The 10,687-nt window shown below is 42.7% G+C and overlaps 1 long non-coding RNA gene across 1 annotated transcript; it reads left to right on the top strand.

Moving 5' to 3' along the window:
* Positions 1–498: 498 nt before the first annotated feature.
* On the top strand, positions 499–10,401 carry LOC131811797 (uncharacterized). The gene is made up of 3 exons (XR_009346119.1): positions 499–694; positions 1,409–1,555; positions 9,160–10,401. It is a non-coding gene; the product is annotated as an uncharacterized LOC131811797 (long non-coding RNA).
* The last annotated feature ends 286 nt before the right edge of the window (positions 10,402–10,687 follow it).

The following is a 10,687-nucleotide window of genomic DNA, read 5'->3' as shown; positions in this document are numbered from 1 at the left end:
CTGCTGCCTGCTTTTTCCCATAATATTCCCTCCTCCCTCCCCCACTCCACCACCTCCAAAAAGGTTTTCCTGAGGGCAAATTATCTTAGGTGGCCCATAGGAATTACAGAAAGTTATAAATTCACACAATCCAGATTTTCCACAATTTTCCATGGAAATTTGTAGGGTGTGTTTTAGAGCAGAATGTGTTTTTACAGCATGGTGGGTTCTGATTAAGACGAAGGCTTAATGACTCTGGGGGCTGATGTGCCAAGATTACATACACATACAACTTTGAAAAAGTGGGACTATAGGGTGGTTCTGTCTTCATCGGTATGAAGGGGGGGGGGGTTAGGCAAGCAGCGGCAGAAAGGAGACAAGAATGCATGTAATCTACCTGTGAGAAAGAAGGAGTAAGGAGGAAAAGTATTTGCAGAGCTGTGAGTCACTGGACAGTGTGTCCAAGTTTTCCTCCCTAACGACTGTTTTTTTAGCAACAGGAGCCAATCATGTCCGAGTTGGAAACGGCTGCGGCATTGCCTTGAGAGAGCTTAAGAAGACGAAAAAGATGAGTGCAGGTGCCATGGAGGCCCCAGTCTGATAGAGCCTCCTTGGGAGGTGTCCCTGGGAAGGATAACCTCAGAACTTGACTCCAGCAGAGCTTCCCTTGAACAGTTTGCTTTCAATATCACAACTCATCGTCTTTCTGTCATTGGTATGGTCACTAGGAAGCTTGCAGTCAAGCTCTGAGCTCACCTTCTGCAACCAGACAGGGTCCCACACTGTGCTCGTCTGTATTCTGGTCTTCCTCTGGGGTTTACTAACTTCCTGTCCTCATTTAACTTTGCCCTGATTCCTTCATCCATTTTTCTTCTTTTGTAATGTCTGTGCTTTTGCGAGTTGCCTGAAATCCCTTGTGGATTGAAGGGAGGGTGAATATAGGCAAAGAAAGAAAATGTATTATGGAGTTTCTGTTGCCCCAGACAGGACAGTTCCGTGTAACAGGATCTTGGAAGTTTGGTCATGACGAGGGACTACTTTTTCCTGCATATTTTGTGTTTTGTGCTTATTAGATACTTACAGCAATTTTTGGACACTATGATTAGGCTCCCCCAATCCGAGGTAGGGTCTGACACAATGATAACAGGGTAGAATATTTGCAATTGTGCTTGCAAAAATAGAGGATGAATGGTCATAATATTTATGGATTAAATAATACATAGAGAGTAAAGGAGAAAGCTGGGAAGTGAGAGAAAGTACTTTGTTTTCTTTGACCAGTCACAGACAAAATATTTAAAAATTCATAACGTGGAACTGCTACTTAGAATCTTTTATTTTTCTTACCAAGACTAAACTGTCTTTTGGATTGAAGGGATTTAATAATTTATAAAATAAATAAAGATTATAATATTTTCCTTTTTTCCCCCAGGTCAATAAATAGTGTATTTGAAGATGTATTCTGCATCTATCCTGAGATGATCAGATCGGAAATCTGAACTCCCTCGGGTCTGCTCGTTCTTCTTTTAGGAATGGCAAGCTCAGGGTCTGCTGGTTGCTATCTTACCGGGACAAAGAGGTGGGTTTTGGCTAGCTGTTGGTGACTTGGCATTTCAGCCATAATTCTGAATTTTACGGAGCATTAGTGTTTCTGTTTTTAACACAGAGCAGAGGTAGGGAAGCGCCTTTCGCCGCTCTCCCCTGGACCCCGGAGACTCACCGCCCATCAGCCTGCATTCCAGAGCCCTGTCTCAGGGCCTCTCCTGAGGTTTCTGGAGTTAATGAAGTAAATCAAAATCTCTGAGCAAAATGATTTCAGTCTCTGGAGGTAAAGTATGCCATGTGGGACGATGCCCAGATAAGAAACCATAATCACATGTCTCCACGGCAGAAATATTTGCTCAGGATCTGAGCTAGGGTGGGTGCGAAAACCTCAGTCCTGAAATGTAAGAGGCTTTGTGTGCGCTGGGTGGAAATGCAGTCCTCCACCCTAAGCCACATTCCAGGCGGCATCTTGGCAATAGAAAACATTTGAATAAAAGCAGTGATGGCATTCGTCACAATCCGCCCCTGTCCTTGAATCTCTGAGGATTTGCGTGCCTGAAATGCAGGCTAAAATACACTTAATCTAATCACCTCCGGAGATCGAGAGGCGTGTGCTCATATAAATGTCAAGTTGGGACATAATTTAGCTGATCTCTGGGGCTTATCACTATTGCCAGATTCCCTCTTTATTTGATCTGGTGAAACAAATGAAATGTGTCTCTTTGGTTTCAAACCAGGTAGAATCAGGAGATTAGAATCTGTGCGTTTCTTATTTGGATACAATAATCACGCAGCCGGTGGTGGTTTAAGGAGGCTGCAAGGTTCATTGTGTGTGCGCCAGGGAACAAGGGGCAGGAACCAAGGTCACATCATCTTGGCCTAGCCGTTACCTGCTAGTTGGTGGCTGTCTCCTTGATAACATTACTAGATGTATTGAAGGTAGGGAAGCAGGGGTTAGGTAAAAAACAAAAACAACAAGCAAAACCAAAACCAAAACAAAAACAAAAGTGGACCTCAGTCTTCGAGGGGGAAACTCTCCTTGTGCACAGGTGGCTCTGGTCATTTTTCTCAGCCATGTGAGAGCAGAACCGCTAGTTTACTGCATTTGAGAGGCTTAGGTCAGAACTCATCCAGAGACACAATGGCCTCTGGTTAAAAAAGAAAAAAAAGATAGCTCTTGACCGCATGTCAGGAAAATCAGAGCTCAATTATGCCTGCCCCCTGGGTTTGGAGAATGCACCTTGAAGAACAGTCTGGAACATCATCTCCAACTGGGGCGACTTGCCCTGGAGTAATCATTTGGCAACGTCTGAAGGCATTTTTGGTTGTCCCATGTGGGGGAGTTGTGTTACTGGCATCTAGAAGGTAGAGGCCGGGATCCTGCTAAATAAACATCCTGTAATATGAACTTGCATCTCATCTCATGAATTACCTGCTCTCAAATGTCAATAGTACTGCGGTTGAGAAATTGGTCTAGTGGAACATTTATATTTCTTTTCCTTACCTATATCATTTGCCGAACTGAATGAATGGATAACAAAGAAAAACAGAAGAATTTGTCTCATCTTTCTAAATAAATGTAAGTTCTACGATAACTGGGATGTTAGCATTCTAGATGGATTGCAGAGACAAATTTTCAGCTGTGTGTTCTTTCCATTATATCACTAAGCAGCAAAGCAAAAATATTATCCCGAAATTGCAGAGCGTACGTATCTTTCTAATGGCGTAAAAGAAATAAAAAAGCGTGCAGAGGTCCCATTCCCAACATGAAAGAGGCACATCCAAAATTTCAATTTACAACATCCTTAATGCTATGCCCCTTAAAGTGCGTTTTCAGGTTTAGTTACAAATAGCTGTTTCAATCACATCGATATTCCTAAGAACATATTTCAGCTTCCTCTAGCTGTAGACTTAAAAGGGAACATTTTTGTGGGATGTGAATTTGCATAAAGCAGTTGATGCCTGGAAAATGGGTCATTTCCTAAACTGGTGTTGTAAATATTTTTATTCAGTGCACCAAGCTTCGGTCGGCAGGTTCCTAAGTTCCGTGCCTCTGCTGAGACGTGCAGTTTTCTTCTTCCGGCCTTGCCTCTGTGGAAACTGCTGGCTACAGCAACAAATCTGTCACCTTCTAGTGACAGAGGGAAAGCAGTCCCTTCCACATGTCACCCCCTTGTATAACCCACTTTTTTCTTTTTCATTAATTCTGATCCTGCATTTTGGCTTTAAGAGAAATTATTGATGTTTGGTGACCACTGGTCCATGGCATAAGCCAGATATACATTTACCTGACTCTTGGGATTATTTTTTGATTAGACAGTGTTGATGCTTTTTAGCTCTTTTTTTCCCCCTTAAGATTCTAGCACCTACTGGCTTGTTTTAATCGTAAAGGCAAGTTGGTGTGATGGCATCCTGGAAATCTCTTAGGTGACCAGCTCTCCTTAATATCTTATACGTAACTGCACTTGCCTTTAATGCTGTCCAGTAGGGCTCCAGTTCTCAAGAGACCTGGGTAAATAAATGACTCAGAGAGGTACCACAGCGTAGTGATTACAAGTACTGGTTTTGGAACCGTGGCTCTAACACACAGTCACCGTGTGGATATTGAACAAGTTTAATTTCTTTGGGCCTCAAGTCTCTTGGTTTATAGAATGGAGATCGTAATACCGCATAGACAGCCGTGAGGATTAATAAGGGCCCAATTAACGTAGCTTTGGGAAATGAGAGGCACAGAGGCTATTCATGGGAGACCTAGCCTCTGTTGCATTCCTTCCTCACATTGATGCGAAATCTTGGTCAGCGGTGAGAGCAAGCTACCATTCTTCCACTGTCTGGTCTTCCCTTCCTTAGATCCGTCCAGAAACTGGCCAACTTATTCTTGTTCCCCTTTGATCAACACATTCTTCTGGTTGCTCTCTGCCAAAGGGTAGGCATCCTGAGCCTTTCCAGGTTTCGGAAGTGCTGGTCTTTCTTCACACTTCGTAGCCTGAGCGGTCTCTGGCTGAGCTTAAATTGGCCCCTGTCTTCTGCTCAGCCTTCTGGGTCCCCAGGGTTTGTCTCCACCTCCTCTGCTCCTACCAGGGCCTTCCTGGGGCCTGATCTTCTCTCTCAGCATGGTCAGGTGGTGGCTTTGTTTCTTGCTCGGAATGATCAGAAATCTGGTGACCTGGAACGATCTGGCTGACACCTCCCTTGAGCTCCACTCTGTACTTGGAAGGTCAGTTCTCTCTCCTGTTACTTGTCTTTTTGGGTAACTGGTCTAGGCTGGCCCATGTTTGGATGTAACTGGTAATTTGGAGCTGCTTCCCCAATGGGAAGTTTGGCTACCAGCTTTAACTTATCCTGCCATTCAGGCCTAACCCTCCTTCTTCTTGGTGATTAGAGAGATGGTGTGAGTCTTATGCCCTCATAAGATCTAGAGGAACTGCAACATTTGATAGCAGTCTACCGGATTTTAAGCTTTCTAGACAGGAGCAGTGTTTTGTTCATCATTTTATCCTGCGAGCCAGCCGTGTGGAAGGTGTGAAATAGATGCTTGCTTAATGGAGCTGTAGATAAACGGGTTCCTTCTGTGATTTTTGAGATGCTGAGTATTCTCTGGGGGAGGCTTGGGGAGGGAGGGCTTATGATGTGGGTAGCAGGAGGGAGGCATAACGCTGTCAGAGCACCAAGGTCTTACGTGCTATTTCAGGTAGTTAGAACGTGCGCGATGGGAAGCCACTGCAGAGATTTTTAGCTGAGTGATGACATCTAGTTATTGAAAGGTCTCACTGTGTCTAATTCTTTTTTTAAAAGTTGTCTTGAAATCCTCAAAAATATGCAGAAAATGAATTTAAATGGGCTTTCATTTCAAAAATTGTTTCTGTATCGTGTCTTTTGTCTATTACGTAATGAATTAAATGAAATCCAGTAGAAGAGTCCAGCCGACATCCATAACAAAGGATGCAGAAGGCCCCTTTCTTTGGTCTCCGATGGTGCCTTTTTCTTTTCCCTAATGCTTGGGCTCTGGGACTTTCAGAGGATTTACTTGTGTCCACTGAGGGCTGAATAGGTTCTAGGAAGCGAGATATGCTCTTGGGAAGTTGTGGAGTTATGTACTATGTTAGAGGGTGAATGACACTTTGCTGAGCAGGAAGATTGCGTTGTATTTCTAATCATTCATTTCAGCAATTCGTGAATCTCACAAATCTTTACTTTAATCTAGACCGCAGCCCATCTGCACGGAAGACGTAGTAAAATCGTTAAATGAATTCACATGCACACTCTTTAATTTATTATTGGTTGTAATGTGGATATTGCCGTATTTCATGTGGGGAGAAGCACATAATAATTGCACTAACAATTTATACACACGTGCCTTTTCATGAATGAACAATTTTGTAGTAATGGCCAAGAATTATCTTCTTAATACAAATGTGTTTGTTGTTCCAGGATTTGATGCTCTTTTGTACTAATTACACTTCTAGGAAGAGATTGCTTTGGATTTCTCTGTATTTTATTATAATTAGAATCTCAGACATACTACCATTACCAAGAATATCATGTTTTATTACATTTTTTGGCAAGGTTATAGGTTGATGAATTATTACGTGAATTGGAAATCATCACTTTTGGCCATTTTTTATACGCTATGCAAAAGTGCCATCTGATACAGTTTAAGATTTTTTTAACCACCTCTCCCCTACACCCACCAAAATGAATCCAGAGGAAAATAGTATAAGATTACTTGGACTATATTTTAAAATATTTTGCTTTGTTTGCTAACCCTGTATCAATGTGATTGACAGATGGAGTAGTAAATGCTTCTAAACAATAAAGACATTTTTCTACATAACTGGCCCCTAAAATGTTATTAAAGAAAATTATCTATGCTGAATGTTAGTTTCTTATTACAAATATATTTTGAAAATGAGATAAATTTGAAAATGAGATTTTGAAAATGAGATGCAGTTTTATGCAAAGCCATCTAGAGAATGTCTGCCCAAAGGGCTCTTCAGATTGGCTTCAGATAAGTCTGGCTATCAGGACCCAAGAGAATAAAGTGGGAGCTGTCTGAATCTTGACCTTGGGGGCTTCTGCCTGCCACAGGTTCCTGTTCTATTCTCCCGGGCCTTTACGTAGTGATGGGGGAGCCGCTGAATGTCTTGGTTAGCAAATCAGATAACTAAACATGCAGATTTTCAGTGTAAACCACACAGACATGGAATTTACAAACACCGTTCCCTGTTCTGGCCTTTTAATCTCAGACCAGTAAGATCATTCTGCATCTTTATTTTTCCGACTGGTCTTCAGAGACAACCACAAGGAAAACATGCGGATCAAAACTGGGCTGAGCAGACCCACCTAATCCCCAAACTGGCAGGTCTTTTAGGACACAACGCCTGGAAAACCCTCAATTCATTCATTCATTCATTCATTCATTCATTTATTCGCAGACTAAAAGCCTATCAGAGCACCCGCTCTATGCCAGATATTGTGCTAAGTGCTGGAGATATGACAGCAAGTAAACCAAAGGCCTTACCCTCAGTGCAGTTCTCTGCCTGAGACCATTAATCTGCTCTCATTCTTTCAGCTTTCCTGCCTTTGTTCTGTGTTTGACTTATGGAATACCTTCTCTCCTTTTTTCCTCCGGTGTGCATTTATGGCTGTCCGCACACACTGTGCTTCCCGTGGCAACTCATTGCTGGCTCCAATTTGGCAGGTAGTTTATTACCTGCTCCATTTTATAGATGAGGCTGTAGAGAGCCTTTTTTTTTTTTTTCCCCTATATTTGAGAAAAGCCTGTCTGCGGACATGAAAGCTGTAAGACGGGAGACAGACCGAAGTCTTTTCCTGTTTTTGCGGTCACAAAATTCAGGCCTTTCTTGAAGTTCTGAAGAGTCTCAAATTGAGTTGCTCAAGAAATAATCTTCCTGCTTTAATTATTTCTAGGTTGGGGGCAAATTGCAAACCTCATCTGGTATGACCTAACTGACCACTGGATGTCACTGTTGCTCCATAGACGGTGAACCCTGTGGACAGCCGCTAGGCTCCCGGACTTGGGAGGTTGTGTAGGTCTGTCTCTGCATTTTTAATACTCTTGCTTTGTCCAATTTGCATTGCAGTCCCCTCAGAGCTGATTTGAGACAAGGCTGGATTATAAATAACTCAACAAAGAAATAAACATCCTATCCTGGAGTAACCAGTTGTTAGTGATCCGATTTGGGGGACAGAGATGATTGGGCACTTGCAAATCGTCTTCAGAATAACCTGTTGGAAAGCCACCATTTCCCCTTTGTCTGAATGCCTGGATTGTTGGGAGGCTGTGCCACACTCAGACTGGGCACTATACCCATGGAACTGAAGAGTCACCTCTTAGGGGCTACCTCTTCCAACATTCTGCCTAATGCAGGAACCCCTCTGGAATGGCCTCCCACCAGTGTTTGAATCTTTCCCCGCCCCCTGCCTCACCCTGAGACCTTGCTCACAGATTCACTAGGCGGCTCCCTCTGTCTACCACCCACATGCTCAAATCGAGCTGGAAGGGACAGAAAGATCTTTCTCCCACTCACAGTTTTGCTGTGCTTTCACCTATGCCGAACGATGTTATAAAAGTGTGAGCAAAGACTGCTGTGGACCAACTTTGGAACAGGGGCTTGGCCCTGCCTACAGACTGTGGGTTCTGGAAGGTTCTGCGCCTGGAATAGGCTAAGTGAGGCTTGGGACAGAGGCCATGGGCCTCCGGGCTTCCCCCGGCTGCTCATGGAAACCATGCTCTTTTGGGAGACGTCCCTGGTAAGCATGGGAGGAGCCCGGCGAACTCAACAGTGGTTACGTTTAATTAATATACTTCTCTTCCCCTAGAGCTATGTAAAGGTGAAAACCATAATTGAATCCTGCTTTTGTACTGGCTTCTGGTCCAGAACTGCAGGACCACAGCCACAGGGAGGTTTTGCCTTTAAAGGCAGGAGAAAGCATCACCTGTTTCTACCCCCTCACCCACAGCCCTCTTTCATTGAACACCCCTGCGGCTCACTAAGGGCAGGCGGGAGCATCTCCCCCCCTCCCACTTCTCCCGGACAGAAACTCAAGCTCAGGGCCTCCACCGAGGGCACAGAAGATGGAAGAGATGAAGAACTCCCGGAATTTTTACAAGCCCTCAGGTCCTCAGAGACAAGATGCTTTTTATCTATTACTAATGGGCACTCAGCTTTTCCTTTGGCTCATTTCCAGTTGAGAATTTAAGTGAAATGCCTAAAATCACATGGAAGCGTTGGAATCCAAGGGATATAGACTTAACTCTTGGCTGGTCTCTTTCTAGCTGTGTAACCTCAGGCACATTACATAACTTGGTTAAACTCCAGTTTTCTCTTTGGAGAATGAAGACAACGACTGATAGTCATAATATCAATCCTCCAGACTTGCACTGAGGATGTTATGGGAATGCATGTCGGGGTGTGTGTCCCGGTGCCTGGATGTGACACACAAACATCAGTGCTAGCCGCTAGTACAAAGTTGGGTAAGAGGACTCGAGAATGGAGAGAGAGAACTTGAGGTTGACATTGTGACTAAATCCCAGAGAGGCCCCAAAGATTAAGTAATCAGATCATTGGCATTCGCTCATGTCACAAGCATTCCTGAAAGCCTTTTATTTGTCAGGCATGATACGTGGAGGAGGATCCAGTCCCCGTGTTCGAAAAGCTGATTCAGAGAGTCGCAGAGTCACGACAACCGATAATTACAATACACACAGTGGACAAGTAGAAGATCAATGGCCAGAGGTGAGATAATACTGAGTGTGGAGACTCAAATTTCCATGGACATGAATTTAATGAATAGATGCATCTAATTAATTTTTTTTTCCTTGGCTGGATTCTGCTACTGCAAAATCCAGGAATTTGAACTGTTGGCCAAGAGTCTTCCTGCGTCCTCTACAGTGCCGTGGCATGATGTGGAGCTGTGACGTAAGCAACATACCTGAAAGTTGCTTAGAAAAAAAAATGAGACTTTTATGTTCCTTCACCATATAAATGTTTATGTTCAGAGCAATAAAATTAAGATTGCCAGAAAGACACCACAAGCACATTCATATTTCCAGTTGACAGTAGCTTTCCCATCTGAATATACTTCCTGTCATACTTGCTGGGCTTCTGCATAAATCACCTCAATGTTTAAACCAGTTTAAGCTTTATATGTGTACACACTGCATAGATTAAAAAAAATATGCAGAATCAATTTCCTTTTACCCAACTAATTACTGTGGTGGTGCTATTTAAATCGCACACCGGTAACATTGCCCCTCAGGCTACATCCTTCCTGACAAATGTTGAATGTAGAGCCATCATTTTTATCTTCCCCATCTAAAATGTTAACTGGAGCCAAGACTTCAGACTTTATTTACCGGCAGCATGTTTTTGCAACTATTCATTTAACCAGCATTATTGAGTACTTGCAATGTACAAAATACATCAAACACGAAATTGTCAATGGAGTCCCTTTTTTTTTTTCACTTAGGAAAGGCCAACATCATATTGTTTCAGTTAACCTGTTGGCTCAACACGATGCCGACACCATCTGTATAGAGGCAAGGACCTAAAGTGTGTGTTTCTTAGAACAACTGCAGCAGCTTCCGTGCGTTGGTGGCAAACTCAGGTTCATGTATTGGGGAGGGGGATTCCCATCCAAAAAAATAACAGTGGGAAGAAAATATCAGAACTTCCATCAAGCATATGCAATGAAGAAGAAATATTGTTCTGTATAGCTCACAGGACTTTTATTTTTTTATTGTTATGTATTTATTTATTTTTTAAATTTTTAATTTTTAAATTAATATATAATATATTATTAGCCCCAGGGGTACAGGTCTGTGAATCGCCAAGTTTACACACTTCACAGCATTCACCATAGCATGTTATGTATTTATTTTTGACAAATAAAAATTGTTGTCATTTAAGATATATAAGGTGATATTTTGATATATGTATACATTGTGAAATGATCATCACAATCAATTAATTAGCATATCCATCAACTCCCATAGTCACCATCAACTCCCATAGTCTCACCACCCTTGAGATCTACTCTTAGCAAATTTCAAGTATAGAATACAGTATTATTAGCTATAGTCACCATGCTGGGCATGAGATCACCAGAACTTATTCATCTGATAACTGAAAATTTGTACCCT

The sequence above is a fragment of the Mustela lutreola genome, chromosome 11 (assembly GCF_030435805.1).
Source record: "Mustela lutreola isolate mMusLut2 chromosome 11, mMusLut2.pri, whole genome shotgun sequence".
In the NCBI taxonomy this organism is placed as follows: Eukaryota; Metazoa; Chordata; class Mammalia; order Carnivora; family Mustelidae; genus Mustela; species Mustela lutreola.
This window is presented reverse-complemented; position numbering and strand designations above follow the sequence as displayed.